We start from the raw sequence: 17,121 nt of genomic DNA on the forward strand, positions 1-17,121 counted from the left end.
CTCTTTGGTTTGATATAATTCTTCTGATCTTAATTTGTGTGCACGTTCCCTAGCTTTCATATTTTCTCTCTCTTTATATTTGTCATCTTCTTAATCTTTTTATTCTTTCTTTGTTTGCAACATTTTCTTCCTGTTTATTTTTTTTTTTTTTTTTGTTTGCAACATATTCTTCTTTTTTCTAACTTTTCTTTTTTTTAATTAAAATTATTGATTTATTAATAATTATTAATCTCTGATTGCAAAAAAGTTTTTACATTAAATAATAATTCAATAATAACAACAAAAAAAAATCAGAAGTTATTAGTAAAATAACATTTTATGTACTTTTAAAAATGTGTATATGTAATTTAATAGGCGTACAAGGAAGTCATGTGATGTTGCAATCAGATTTGTTTTAAATAGGCATAATAATCTCAATATAATATTATCTTACCAAACGATAAGATTAAATCTTTTAAATTTTTTTCAAGATGTTTAAATAAGATTTTTGTCAGAATAAGGTAGGGATGTTATATTAAAAAAAAAAAATTAGGATTGCTAATATTACATATTATTTTGATCATAATAAGAATGGTTGGTGGTATCTACGAATAAATTAAGGAAGTCTTCTAGCATTTTCGTGGCCAGATCAAAGGAATTTGAACATGAATACAAAAATTAATTGGTCAACGCCAAGCTTTTTTTTTTGAATTACAAAAACTGAATAATTATTCAAAAATACAATGTATTTTAAATACATACAAGGGTATTTAAAAATTTCAATAAATAATTTGGTAGGATTATTTATATACAGCCTAGCCGTCGCGGGTTCGTTAGCTATATATGGGTTCCGTTATAGTCAGAAGATATTTAGTCGGCCATTTTATGGCTCGCTTCGTTCGTTCTTCCCACCTAGCCACAGAGATTTATCCCTTGGACTCCGCTCTGTTCATTAGACTCATGTTTTTGAGAATAATTACGATAAATCAAAATTAAAGCCTGTTCAATTTATAAAAAAATGTCAGTGTATTGTAATTTCATCACAACAACAGTTTGGTCTATACAGGACCCGAATTTTTGAGTGATCTAAGAATGTGGGTTTCAAAAAAGTCGAAATCCGTATTAAAAATATTGTAATATATGTAAAAATGTATTTTTCCCGGTTCTTAGCGTTACCTGACAAACACCACTAGAGGGTGGTCGTACTTCGTCTCTCAAATTTAAAAAATTTTTTTATTACTATTATTTTATGTTTTTTTTGGTCAAGTTAACGGAGACAGGTGCAACCGGTCGTTTGGCACATACAGTAACAATGGCAGTAACTGTCTTAGTTGAGCCGCCGCGCTATACCGTCGTACCCTTTAATAATCGAAATTCCTAAAAAACCAAAAATGGCTTGTACATATTGGTTTGAAGAGTATTTGTAAGTCCCAAGCTACTGAATATATCGTTTAGTATAATCGGAACTGTGGAAAATTTGCAGTCATTGTTCAATTTTTTTTACCTTTCTTTACCCCTTTCAAGATTGAATTTCGAAAAATCTAGAATATATATGAAAATTATACACACTAAAAATCAGATTGATATCTTTATTAGTTACCTTGAAGTTAAAAAAAATTTCAGTTTCAAAAAAAATTCAAAATCAATTTTAACCCTTTAAACTCGGCATTTCAGAAAATGTACAAATTAGTTTTTAGATATTCACATGAAAATTACACAGAGCAAAATCCAAGTTGATATCTTCATTTGTAACCGAGAAATAAAAAAAATAATAAATTTCATTTTTACTCAATTTTAACCCTTTAAACTTGGAATTTCAGAAATTCCTTTCTTATTGAGCACTTACATCTTAAGAAGAACATGTATACAAATTTTCATATATACAAGTTATGTTCAGTAGATTTTGTTGGGCGTTGATGAATCAGTTAGTCAGTCAGCCAATCAGGACAAGTTGCTTTACAGGTACCTATAAATATACAAACACATACACACACACACACACACACACACACACACACACACACACACACACACACACACACAGAGAGAGAGAGAGAGAGAGAGAGAGAGAGAGAGAGAATTTATAATGCAAGTATTAATGTTAATAATATAAACGCGCGCGCGCGCGAGTGTGTGTGTGTTTGTATGGGTGTGAATTAATGTAAAGAAAACATTTACATAAAGGTATTAAGGTCAATATTTACTTATATTTTGTATTGTGTGTTTCCTTTTTGCTTTTCTTTTATTACTATTAGCTTTACATGTTAAAAAAACACAGAATTAAAATATAGATACATAAGTATTATTTAAAAACTCGGTGACGAAGCCTGTCTGTCTATAAAAGAATATTTATTTAATAAATATTTTTTCTCGGACACCAAAGTATTGTGCTGTGCTACGGAAAATAGTTTTGTTTTCTGTTTGACAGCACTGGATATTGCTATTTCATAGTAACGAATGACTTTCTTTTTTAATCAAAAATTCGTGTAAAAACATAAAAGTAAATAAAATATAAAGGTTAGAAAATATTGCAAAAACGTAAAATGTATTTGTATTTAAATTAAATTATAATTTTAATTCAAGTTACAATTAATCAATAATTATGATAGAGCAATTTATATAGCTGTTTGATACCAATAAATCAATTAAATACTGTTTAATCATATTTTAGTCAAAGTACAGAAAAAATGTATACCGATAAAAGAGGAGAGAAAAGAAGAAGGCAAACGAGTCTCTTGCCCGATATCAAAAGTACTGACAAATATAAATACCATAAATCACGGCTGAAAAGAATATGCCAGAGAAATTATTTAAAACAACACTATAAGTTTTGAAGAAAACTCTTCCAAAAAAAACTACGTGTTAGTAAAAAGAAATAAAAAAACTTATAATCACTCAATACATTTAATATGTAAGGAATGTATACTTTTTTTGGATATTACACGTGTAACTAATTTGAATGAATATTAAGAATGAAACAATTTTCTACTTATTTTACAATTACAACGCATAAATTTATTAAAAAAATTTTAATTCTTTAATAAAATTTAAAGATTACGAAACTCACCAAAATGTTAAGTACTCTTTACTGATGTTTTCAGTGTTATCAGGTTTTGCATAGTTGCAATATACATATGTGTATGTAAACATACTTTTTTTTTCTCCTCACATTTCCAATCGGTTCCTAGTTAGGAACCACAAGTAAATCATATTACAAGAAGCATATTATGGGTTTCCAACGAACACCCTTAATAAAAGGACAAATACATAACATAAACACACGCGCACTGAATAAAACCTCACAGGTACAATAATTCACGAAGGTCTAATGAAAAACACAAACAAAAAAATCTGTAACATCATTAAACAAACAAATAGTTATATATCAAGATCATTGAGTTAAATGGAAACAGGCTAGGTTCCTCATCAAGGTAAAGAAAGATTCTCACCCCATGTGTGGTATTGAATCAGCTTAAGAGTCACTCAGATTCCTCCCAAGTCAGTACACGTAGGTGTTTCGGTCACCAAACATCCTCGCTGTTGTCTAGGAGATTAACTGTTAGAAAATTCACGTGATTATCTAACCTCTGTCTATATTTTGAACCGAATCGTTTGATCTTTTGGCGAACATAAGGTAATTCAAGTTAATCGTGAATTTGTTCGTTCCGTGCAAACAATTGTGCTTCTGCAATGGGTTTCACAAATTCTCCTGGAAACGTTGTATAATCTCAATGTTACTCATGCTCGTCATACAACATAGCACTACGTCATACGTCCAAATCAGTTTTAGAATCACTTTGTATATTAAAAGTTTGTTGGATAATTCACACTTTTCGAATTCCTGCCTAACAACCAATAAAGCATCTTATATCTCATGTTTACTGCTTTCCTTCTTTTTCTCTCATTTGGTATTTTCACTTCAAACGACGATTATTTATATATATATAAAATCAAGAAAAATGGAATCGGTTAAAATTTATTTAAATTTGCGTTGAACATTTATGAATTTAAAAAAAAACTAATTAGGGAAAAGTTTAAATAAAAGTAAGATATAATGCCAATAAAAACATAATAAACCAAAGTTATACACTTTTTTATTATTTACGTAGTAAAAGTAAAAAGATTAGAGTCAGTGTAAAAGATAACAAAAGTGAATTAGAATTATCGGTATAGTTTATATATAGAAAGAAATCTGTTAGTAACTGATAATCGGTATTAGAAATTACAAACAAATTAAAAAAAAAAATTATAAGGAGTTTGATAAAAAAATATGAACAATTAGGAAGCCAGGAAAAGAGAATACAGGTTTGTAAGAATCGATGTCAGGAGAATATTGAAAATTATGTAGGTTAATGGTGCTCGAAATAAAAAAGTCTTCAAATAAAACATAAAAGTGGCAAAAATTTATTCAAAGAAGACAAGATTATTGGTCTATGTAAATAGATATAGGTGAGTTTACATTAATTTTAGTTGAAATTTATGGCAAAATATTCTAAAAACTCTATCACAGACATTTATTCATAACGTATAAAAGAAATATTGTTTGTTTGAAAATGAATTTTTAGCTTTTTCCATCGTTAATTATAAATTAGGTAAAATGGAATGACAAAGTTTTAATGTTGTTTTTTTATAAATAATTTTAATAGAACCATTAAATCTGAACATCAAATTTTGTCACTGAATGAATGTTTGAAGGTAAAAATAAAACTCTATAAGTTATTTAAACATGTTTTAACTTAATTTTGTACTATTAATTTTTTTAAAGTTTTTAAATAAACAACTTTTAATATAAAAAACAATTTATTTAATTTTGGTATACGCTGTATAAAACTAATATAAATTTGTTACATATAAAAATTTAAAAATATTTGTTAAAGCACTTTTTATTTTTTTATTTTTTTACACAAGATAAACTTAAACTTTTTATCAACAATTTTTAAATAGAATTTTAAGATATTTTATGTTTCTTAAATTTAACCATTAAAAATAGTATAAAATTTCCATTGAACATAGTAACAATTTATTATTATTATTATTATTACGTTTATGTTTTAACGTACTTCTTACACTGGAATATGCAAATAAGTAGAGATTTTCTTTGAAAGAAAATGTACTACTCTTCTGTAAGTCCCCTGTTTGTTTTACTTTGCTTGCTTCGTTAACTCATTATTCATTCATTCTTCTAGGAATAAAAATTACTCTTCGAACAGAGAAAATGTAATGCATTTTAATAATTCTAACTATTTAAATGAGGAATCAATCTGAAGAACCTTGTTAAAAATGAATTTATGATAATTTATGATTTCTTTTCTACCATTTTATTATAATTAATTATTATATTATGTATAAAAGACATATTTGTTTTTTTTTCTTTAAGTGTTTATTACAAGAAATTTTGAATATGTCATCATGATAATAGATGCGGTATATCATATTATATTTTAATTTTAAGGAACATTTTAAAAATATTTTTCCAAATTAATCGAAATATTCTAAATTTAACTATAATGCCGAAATACTTTTAACCTTTTTTTTTAGATTTCTGACATCAATAGAATAAACTTTTCTATTCCTATAAGGTGATAAAATCATTTTTTAACATAAAAATGTGATTAAATAAATTTTTAGTCAGGAATGGATAGCCTGAGTATACAAGACTACATGTATACTGTCATGTATACAATGTAGGTCATTGTACAGGTCAGGTAAACCTACAGGTCAGATGAGGTTCTCATCTCATTGGGTCGAAAGGGGTTGCTTATTGTTCACTAGTTGAACAGATTACAACATACACATTAAAAAAATATAAAAAATAAATATTTAAAGAAAAAAATTTTGTACCGATTTAAATAAAGTCTTTTCATTGTGAAGGAAGTTCAAAATTTTCTTTCAAGATAAACGGTAAGATAAGTTGTCAAATCATATTTATACATTGTCAATTTCTACTTTTTTCATAAAATAAACAATATGTAGACCTACAGTAGGAGATTCAGTTATATATATATATAAAAATGTATATATTAATTATAAATTAATTATATACATTAATATATATACGGCAATATATATAATGCATTGCTTCTTGACAACAAACGAGGTACAATAATTTTAATCAAAAGATCCTGGTTATTCTCTGAGAATAATTATGTTTACTAAACAGACCAATTAGTAATGAAAAATGTTACAAGAAAAAAAAATGAAAACATTAAAAATGTTGATCATTTCCTGCATTTCGGTGGGCTTGAAATGCTAATTTGAAGTACCATCCATGTTTTGATCAGTGAAGAATTCTATAATAGGAAACTCCTGTTGTTTCGTTCCTCACTTTTCTTAGAAACCGTTGCAAGGGATGCTTGTAATCATCAGAATAACAGTACTTGCTTTGATTAATAAACTAAATTATTTTATTTCATGTCAGATCATCTAAAATTTTTTTGAATGAATGTTTACAGATAAATAATTTATGAATTAACGTGTTCAAAGTAACTTTCAGTATAATGTCTACATACATACAATACACAAATTAATAAGAACGTTTTAGAAATTTGATTTCATAACTTTTTTGAACATTATCCCCATAATATTACATTGTAATTGCTTAATTAAGAGTAGATATTTACAAAAATAATAACTTTTAATACGAATAAACTAGTAGGCCTAATTATATTTATATCTATATATATATAAAAATGTTAAGTTCGTTTGTGTACGGCTTCGAAAACTCAAAATGTTCTGCACGGATTGAGCTCAAATTTTAGTACGATATATAACCCGCATCAAAGATTGTTTTCATCTATTTTTAATAAATCTATTTTTTATATTTTTAATTTGTACATTTTTAATATGGAAATGTAAACAGAGGAAAACCAATCAGATCAATGCAAGATGGCTGCTGTCAAACACAACGACTAAATTTCTTTGAATTATATTTAACAGCTAAAACATCTGCATTTTATTAAAAAAAAAAAAAAACACCAAAACAAAAAGAAAAGCCACCAAGAAAGATGACTTATAGTAAATAAATTAAAACACCCAACTTTCTTATAGCCCAGATAGACTTAAGACTATGCAAACAAAAAAAGTCGAAATAACCAAATACATAGATAATAATATACCTACATAATGACCAAAAAATGCTTTGTTAGGTTACTTTTTTTACATATATATGACCAAACAATCGTTTTTTGGTCATCATGCTATGTAAAAGCAAAGAACAAAATTCACAAATAGTAACACTGAAACCACACAACTAAGTATTCGTTTTTTTTTGTATTTTCTAACCTCCGAAACCACCGTTATGCATTGCTTCAGATGATGATATGAATGATTTATAGCGTATGAAAATGCCATGCCTGACCGGGATTCCAACTCGGAACCACCGGATTAAAGTCCGAGACGTTACCACTCGCGCCACGGAGGCCGGCAAACATATTCGTTAGGAGCCGAATAAAAACACGACTTACCAATATGGCGTTGTGTGTCAAACCAATTTTATACGGACTATAATTACTTTTAATACGCGAAACCCTTTGCAATGATTGTACATTAACTTAAACCTCTTCAAAAATTATTCCTTTTGAACTAAGCCACATCTTGATATCATTGTTTTTCTATAACACGGCTGGAATTCTTTTCGTTTAATGATAAGAAGCGTTGTCGAAGACAATAACCGAATTCTCTTCCAAAGGACATAATACACCGCTAAACTATTTCTAAATAATTCAAATTCGTGTCATTTTTTTACGAATCGCGTTTTTATCAAAATAACACCTTTTTCTCAATTGACCTGCGGGGTTTTGTTTTTTTTGGAGACCGTAATTCATTAGTAGATTCATACTTGAGAATCACGTTGTACACTGAAGCAGCACAACTTCTACTTACGTTAGCAGTTTATTACCATCTGAAATCAACGTCGTTTGATTATTCTATAATTTGTAAGCATTACTCTGTTTTTGTAAGCATTTAAAATGATGTGCTTTTCGCAGCCCACAAATCTTTATATATAAAAATATATAGAGTTCGTTTGTGTACGCTTCAAAAACTCAAAATGTTCTGCACCGATTGAGCTCAAATTTTAGCACGATAAATAACCCGCATCAAAGATTGTTTTTATCTATTTTTCACATCAGTAACATACCCGCGACCACGAGAAAACAGTTTTTTTAACAGTCAGCTATGTATCAATGACCGCGCCATCTGCCGGAAGCGAGGGGAACACTCGCCATACTAGCTAACGACAACCGCAGTCACATGTGAAACAATACCTGTTCCCAATTACATTGTTTATTAACAAAATAAAAACGTATCCACTTGCATCTGATTCAGATTATTATAGTTTGGATGTGCAGATAACACTGCACATCCAAACCAAATGCGCATTATTCGCAATTATATTGACCGCTTGCTTCCCTTCATCTCCCACAGAGTTATGGGAAAGATATCGATCGCATATGGCTGAGGCTATTTTGCATAGAGTACGCCTAGAAAATACCAATATGACCATGGAATTTACAGAAGGCATTTACAACGAATCATTGATAAATATTAAAGACAAGTGCTTAGCTATTGCAAATAAAGTTCTTAGTCAATTGGGAATGCCAGCACCTACCCTAGCTGCGATTGCTTCATTTGATGTGGATTTACGCCGTGAACAGAGTTACAACATTGTAACATTGGTGATCTTCAGTCATATGTCCAATCAAACATTCCCAAATTAACGCGTGAACAGAAAGACATTTATGATCGCATAATGCAAATGATAAATGATGGAGTTGGGGGACCTTCTTCTTGGATGCGCCAGGAGGAACTGGGAAAACATTCCTCATTAGATTGATTCTAGCAACGGTTTGATCAAAAAATGGCAATTATCCTGTTGCAGAATATTAATCAGCCAAAACTTTGCAACGGCACGCGACTTGCAGTTAAGAAATTGATGAATAACGTAGTGGAAGCAACGATTTTAACGGGGCCTTTCAAAGGTGAAGATGTCCTCATTCCTCGAATACCCATAATCCCGACCGTTCCACCATTTTAATTTGAAAGATTGCAATTCCCAATTCGATTGGCATTTGCAATCACAATCAATAAAGCACAAGGTCAATCTTTAGAATTGTGTGATTTAGATTTAGATGTGGATTGCTTCTCACATGGGCAACTGTATGTTGCGTGTTCCCGAGTCGGCAAACCATATAGCCTTTATATCTACGCAGACAGTGGAAAAACAAAAAAATATTGTATATCCACAAGTATTCCACATATATTGTATATCCACAAGTATAAACTTCTATGAAACGTATGCTTTGTTTTGTTTCTCATTTCTCATTCATGCAACCGCAATGTGCCACAGCGAAGCGTGGCGGGTAGAGCTAGTATATATATATATATATATATATATATATATATATATATAACGATTTTTTTTTTTTTTTTTTTGATTTTTATTTTTTATTTTGAGGCCACATTGGACTACTTTAGTCAACCATACATATTTCAGTACTCTTGAATTTCTGTATTAGTTTGGCCTTTCGATTTTCCCAGTATTTCTGCATTCTATCGGATAGTTGCTTCCTGATCTGGTCTGTGACCTCAACTTTGTTATGCCTACATAATTTTTTAACGTTGAATCTATTGTTTTGAAGTGCATAGTTAATTTTCACTTTATCACAGGCATTCTCAACCCTCAAACCAATTTCTTGTAGATCTCTTTAGATTTCTCCAACATCTTTTCAACAGGTTTTTTTGTTAATATTCCTCGTGACTAGTTGTTTTAGAATTCGGTTCTCAGGAATTCTTAATACGTGGAAAAAATGGGAAATCCTCTTTTTTTTTTATTGTACTGAGAATCGGGTCGACTTATTTATAGACTGTTTCATTTGTGTCAATTCTCCAGATTCCATCCTTTTGATAACTTTTTTATTTAAACAAGTTCTGATAATTCGCCTTTCTGTTTTAAGTAATTGGTCCATTTTACTTTCATTCCTAATCTGAAAGATAATCTCAGAAGCATAAAGCGCCATCGGAAGAACTACTGTATTATAAAGGTGAATTTTGGATTTTGAGAAACAATTTTTTAAAGTTACACTTTGCGGTCTTTAGTTATTTTAGTTATTCTGTTTTTCCTTCAATATACACTGAATGAATTCATCTAAGTATTTAAATTGTTCAACTATTTTTATTTCTTTATCGTTAACTTTGATTTTGCTTATACAGAGTAATCCATGGCCATTATTTATATAAAGATTTTATTAAAATAGATTACTATCTACGGTTCCAGTATTTAATTTTCACTTCTTTCTACAAAGTAAAGGAATATATTAATCGCGAAAAATTTCGGTTTTCAAATTTCAACGGAAATATCCATTTTAACCATCCCTGAATCAATTTGACTAGTTTCAGCGTGACGTTTGTACGTACGTACGTATACATCTCGCATAACTCAAAAACGTTTAGCCGTAGAATGTTGAAATTTTGAATTTAGAACTGCAGTAACACCTAGTTGTGCATCTTCCCTTTGACTGCAATCGACTGGGCTAAAAATGTGTATACAGTAAGACCTTTAATTAAAGCGTGGTTTCAATTTTGAAATATTTGGATTTTGGACTTTTTCTTTATTACAGTAACAAGCCCTCGTTAATAGCTTTTAAACGATTATCATAAGTGGTACTTATTTTTATTGGCTCCAGAGTAACAGCCAAATAAAATTTTAATTAATGAATTATTTGGATGTTACAAGGGGAAGACACATCGGTTCGAATACGACTTCATATAAATATTCTTTTTAACTTTTTTTAAAATTTAAATATATTAATTTATTAACAATTAATAACCACTGATTGTAAATAAATGTTTAACAATAAATAATAATTCAATAATAACAATACAAAAAAAATATGAAAAAATCAGAAGTATTAGTGAAATAAAATTTGTTGTACTTTTCAGTTAATTAAAAAATTGTTACAATCAATGGTTAATAATTATTAATAAATCAATATATTTAAATAATAAAAAAAAAGTTAAAAAAACATATATATATGAAGTCGGATTCGAACCGATGTGTGAATTTTATAGATCCGTCACTTTTCAACTTACTCTACGTAGTTACTTGTTCGAAATGAAACAAAATTATTGTACAAACTAATACAAAATGCTAAGAAAATTTTTAACAGCAAAAAATATGTACATATAATTTAACAAGTGTACATGGAAGTCATGTGGTGTCCACGTCAGATTTTCTAATGTAAATAAATATTTTTAAAAAAATTATCTATAAATAAAAAACTATATTATTTGTGATATAATCATAAACCGTAAAATAATAACACTTATGGTTAATATAAATTTTTATTACCAACTTCTGGCTTATCTTTGCGCTACATAGAAAGAAAACCGGCTTAATGGCTTATTTCCTTTGTCGTTCGTTCCTACGTTGAAAATAAAGAAAATTTATTTTTCTTTATAATGTTCTTTTGAAAATTCATATTATTTATACCATCACTTGAAGTAATTAAATTTTCGAAATGTATCGTTTATAAATATTTATAAAAAATGTTTGATTTGGTCCAGTTAAAAAAATTAATTAATTTTGTTAAGTAAACGCAGAAGTTACGATCAGTAAACGAGAAAGCTGTATTTCTATCTTGCTAGGCTATAAAAAGTTAATATGATGGATAGTTTTTATTTTTTAGTTTGTATGTTTATTTTCCTGCTTAAATAAGCTTTTGAGTATTGCTTAATAACTTTGGAAGCTACTAGAAAACGGTTGCAGGCGACCAGTCACGGTATAAAAGATATTTTTAAAACTGCATAGCCGTGTTCAAAAATATTAAGATCCAGGCCAGGTTGTTTAAGTTAATATTGAAGGGGCTATCTTTTGTACGTATCATTCAATAAATCAAACAATCATAGTCCACGTACACTAGCGTTTCAGTCCATAGTTATTTTAAGATAAACAAGTAACACACTCACTCTATTTACCACAGAATTTTATATTGAAAATCATTCCTCTTAAAAACAGAAACATACACTTCTGACAATTGACACATACACCTTAGATGTTTTATAGTATATTCACTATATAGAATATATACATTCACTGTGTTCATTGTATAAGGCTGGGTTCATTAGTATAGAGCAACAAATATTTGTATATATATATATATATATATATATATTACATTCACAGACGCACACATACATGCACAACATTCTGTGTATAGATGTGCGTGAATGTTTATCGAGCGTTCTTTCTATGAAGATTTATTCCATTTAGCTTTATCGTAAAATAATTATACGGTACAATCTATAAAGACTGTCATTTTAATAATATGATAATTCGATAACAGTACGAAAATAAATGAAGTTACGGTAAATTCGGGTATCTATAGAAGGAATAATTTTTTTTTATTATAACATAATCAGAAAAATGTAAATATTCTGTTTATATATTTATTTATACCAGGTTACAGAGTAACAGCACAGTGAAATGATGTCAACCGCAATCTGCAGAGATGTCAAGACACTGTGCTCAGTCTGGCGTGTAAATGTAAATGTGTAGTCATGAACAGACTCAAGCCGAGCAGTCCTGAGACGTGTGGTTAATTGAAACCCAACCACCAAAGAACAACACCTAGCATAGAAATCCAAAAGCAACCGCCTTTACAAGGACTCGAACCTTAGATATCTCGACTTCGAAAATAAGCTGATTTTGCGATGATGAGTTTAACCACTAGACTAACCTGGTGAATTAAATTTAATACATAGATTACCTGTTAGATGGTATAATCAAATGGTTATAGAAGACCAAATATTAAATACAAATAACAAGCATCCCATCAATATTAATCGTTATAATGGTCATGGTTTTTTGTTTGTTTTTTTTTTTTTTTTGTTTGATGACATCGCCACATAAGCTTGAAGCATGTGTGTGGGATATATGGAATTTTGTGGCGTATGATGAAAAATTCCAAGCCTGACCGGGATTCCGGTCAGGTCCGGATGAAAGGGCCGAGACGCTACCACTCGCTCCACGGAGGCTGGCACTCATACTGTTTGACCAATCATATCCTCTTCTTAAAATTAAAGATAAAATTATAATACTTAAAAAAAACTATTGTTTAAATTTAATGCATTACCTCACCTTTGTAACATTTGCAGATTTCAGAAATACTAGGACGAATAAATAATAACGCCACTCGCATCTTCTCTTCTAAATTGCCCAGTCTCTCGCGTTTCTTAGTTTATATATTAACCGTCGTGAGAAATCCTGCTTTACAAAGATATGACCTGGAAAATAATAAAAATGAGTTTAGTGATTTTTTTTTGCTAGATCCGCAATTTTTTTTTAACAGAGATACAGAAATTTTCAGGAGTATTTTCAATGAACTTCAATTTTAATCCATGATGTGAAGAAAACAACGTAAGTTCTTCTTCTTCGTTCAGGGCAAAACTGAAAATGTCTGATGAAACAAACGGATTTCTTACCATCATATTGTTCATTGTTTAAAAATAAAAATATTTTTTCAATTTTTTTTTCTATTGACGTTAAATGTTCGATTATAAAAGAAACGGGTTCTTCATTAGTAGCATTGAAGGGAACATTTCTGTGTTTCTTTCCATGACATGTCTCTTCCATAGTAAAATGTTTTTCATTGCACATAATTTATCAGTCGATGTAACAACTTTTTCGTTGTTTCCTTCCATACTTACAGTATATTGATAGTATTGAAGTAATTAAAACGATCAGCCAAATACGCCAAATTATTGCACTAATTATTTTTTAGGTATGTAGAAAAATTTTCAAGTTTTTCTATTTCAAAAAAAAAAGTAATTCATTTTTTAAATACAACACTCGATTTAAAACTTTTCCGCTTGATAACTATCTCACTTTTATATGAAGAAGTAAACATTCGCAATTGGCGTCAATAGCTGAACAAAGTTGTTTGGAAATTCCGCTTTTAAGTGGTCTCATCTTAATAAACTTAACCTTGGTAACTCTTCGATTCAGTACCTCGTTCAGTTCTCCAGGCATTATTTTTATGAAAAGTACTTCTCGATCCAAGTAATAGTAATGAAATATTATATTTAAATTGATTGCTTCACTAAGTAAAATCCTTTAATTCCACTATTGATGCTGCTTCGTTCGTACAATTACCAATACACTGATTCCGTGAATATTTTAAAACCTATCCAAATATATAATTATTAAACTCATAGCCAGTACGACCTAAAAGTTCCTTTCAGTATAAAAACTGATTTCTGATTTTTTGTTGATAAGCCCAAGAGTCTTTCCACTTACATCAGTCTATTAGTCTACTTGTAATGCAAAAGTCATACTATCAAGTTCATCTGCGATTCTATTTTCGATGTTGCAAGACATGTCATTAATTCTTCTGTTAATCGTATTATCAAGTTCAAAATCTTCATTATTTCATTTTTTGCATCTTCTCCAAACATAATTGTTACAATTTCACAGCAGGCAGATAAAATAAGAGATTTGGCTATCGTGTATCGTTTACTTTCAATGCTACTAACTCAGCAATTTTGTACGACGCATAGTTGTTTTTATCTTCATAGTTTTTAACAAATTCTTTAGTATGTTTACCCAGAGTTTCCAACAGGCTTTTGAAATATTCCTTATTTTTTGAGGAAAAGACAGACTTTTCCTCAAAAAAATAGTAAATAATTTTTCGCTTTAATTCAGCAGGTGCTATTGCGCTATTAAAAAGTGTATTTTCACGCACAATGCAGAGAGAAGCTGCACAATCTGTATTTCCGATCCAGGTAAATTTTAATTTGAAATATACTTCATCCTACAAGCGACTGACATTTCGAGTTGATTTTACAATTTTTGTCTCTTCTGCATCATCAACTTTGCTAGTACTAGCGGTACATTGTCACCATTAGAATCAATATGTGATCTTTTCATTATGAATCTGTACATTATGTCTTTATTAAAAAACATAAATGAAAAATATAAAATTAATTAATATTATAATGCAAGACTGCATAAGTGAGCTGAAGGTTTCTCCTGTCTTTGCCAACAGTACTGTCGGCTGGCTTAGGCGGGACGGACGAGCCGGGTTTGTAGTACTATCAAACCAGATGACGTCATCCGATTACTAATAACATGTATATCGAATGCAAACGCAACTGACTAGTACAATACGTTTAATTCAAAAAGTCGGATAAGATCACTGGAAAGGAATTCCGTGAAATAAACTTTACATTTACTTTTCAGACTTCAAATCTACACGGAACACAAGTCGCTTGAGCAATGCGTACTGCTCGTTTATCGATATAATTTATTTTTATTCCGTCTGCACTTCCTCTATTGCCTCTACTTGTAGCCGAATCGCAACCGTAAGCACATAGCGTTGCCAGTCAACTATATCGGTAAACGAACTATGCTCATTGCACAAGTGAAGTGTATTCTGTGTCGCATAATCGAATTCTGACTAAAGAATAAAAAAAGGTACTTGTCGTTTACGTTTGCCGATTACAATTCTGTACTAAAAATTATTTTACATTGTCGTGATTTTCCTTTTACTACAATTTTTAATTGGGTATTTTTTCGCCAGAACACTAGAAGTTGGTTCACGGAACATCAGTGTTCCTCAGAACTCGGATTCAGAAGCACGGTAGTACATGCTTCAGTGGAATTTTTATTCTATATCTGCACCAATCAATTAGAACATTTATTTGATATGTTAATAATATAAATAAATAATAGGGTAATTTAATTAGTTTTATATTTAACCTTTTTCCTTTTAGTTAGTATGCTACGATAATAAATCTTCAACATGTAATTAATTTGTCGTATTGAATTTGACTCGCTGTACTCGTCCTGAAGCAACGTCATGTTTACTTGGTTTGACAGTTGATTTTTTCTTCTATTATTTAACTAAATGAAGTGAGCTTTGGAGGACATATAGTATCGCGTTACATAATCATTTAATTTAAATGTATAGAACCTTTAAGATTTAAATCGCTGTCTTCACAAATTCATATTAGAGTATGTAAACTATTTTCTTATTTATAGATGTTTCAGAATGCGTCAGCATTCATTTTTTTTTTTGAGGTTAAAAAATGTTTTCTATTTTTTAAAAAAAGACTTAATGTAAAAATAACAAATAAAAAAATTTCAATCTTTACACTGATAAAAAATCAATGCCTTAATATTCATATCACGTGATATAGAAGAGAAAACATATGATTGAATAATGCCATACTTTCAAATGATGAAATATTTACGTATATGCAATATTGTTGTCCAACTTTTCGAGACTTTATTTCACTGTGCTGTCAAAAATTTTGTAATTCAAAAATCTGCTTTACAATCCTGATCTTGAGGTTACTAATCATGATTACATTAAGTTCAGGTACAAAAAAAAAGAAAAACTAAAAGGAAACTGGACAATTGCAAGTAAAACAATTTTACTTGGATCACTTCTATTTTAATTTAAATAATCACTTTGAAGATAAACGTAAAGATAAAAAAAATTAACGTTAACTTAATTAAAAAATTTCTCCTAATGATTTATTTTGTTTTTTTTTTTTGCAGTTAAAGCAAATATGGACCACACAAATATGATTTCTTCCGGTTTCGTTTTCTTTTCTCTCAATATTCTTTTATTCTTTCGGCGTTTTTGATCTTTCTCTCTTTCAACCATTTCCTTTGCTGTAATTCGTTTCCTTCTTTACCGTTTCAAACACAACTTTGTGTATTTTTTGTCTGAATAGCTTTCTTATTTTTCATTTCCTGTTCTTGGATTCCTACGTTCTGTAATTATTTCTTCATTTATTGTAGGTACCAAGATTGCTCTTTTTTTCATAGAATATTTGATTACTTAGTCTCTATTTATCTATTCTGAACAGACGGCCCAGGAATCACACAGTTTCATTCTTCTTATCGCTTTTTCGATATCTTCTGTTTCTTCTACAGTTCTTGGTTGGATCTTAGTCCGTATCATTCTGTTGTTTTCTTGGGCCTAAGTTCTCGGCGTTTTTCTCTCTAGTTTATTTAACGGCTCCAGTTGGTAAGTTTTAAGGTTTAACTTTCGTATATTACTACTGGTCTCCCACTGTGGCGTAATGTTTCAGTTTAGTCGATTTTTTCCTTTTTTCGATTTATTCTACGATTCATTC

At 29.6% G+C, this 17,121-nt stretch overlaps 1 long non-coding RNA gene across 1 annotated transcript in view; it reads right to left on the reverse strand.

Moving 5' to 3' along the window:
• LOC142320309 (uncharacterized) overlaps positions 1-17,121 on the reverse strand; it is a 271,349-nt gene that overhangs the window by 132,812 nt on the left and 121,416 nt on the right. Inside the window, exon 3 of the long non-coding RNA XR_012755341.1 lies at positions 13,115-13,260. This is a non-coding gene — a long non-coding RNA (uncharacterized LOC142320309). The remainder of the gene's footprint in view (positions 1-13,114; positions 13,261-17,121) is intronic.

Source organism: Lycorma delicatula, chromosome 2 (assembly GCF_047948215.1).
Source record: "Lycorma delicatula isolate Av1 chromosome 2, ASM4794821v1, whole genome shotgun sequence".
Lineage (NCBI taxonomy): Eukaryota > Metazoa > Arthropoda > Insecta > Hemiptera > Fulgoridae > Lycorma > Lycorma delicatula.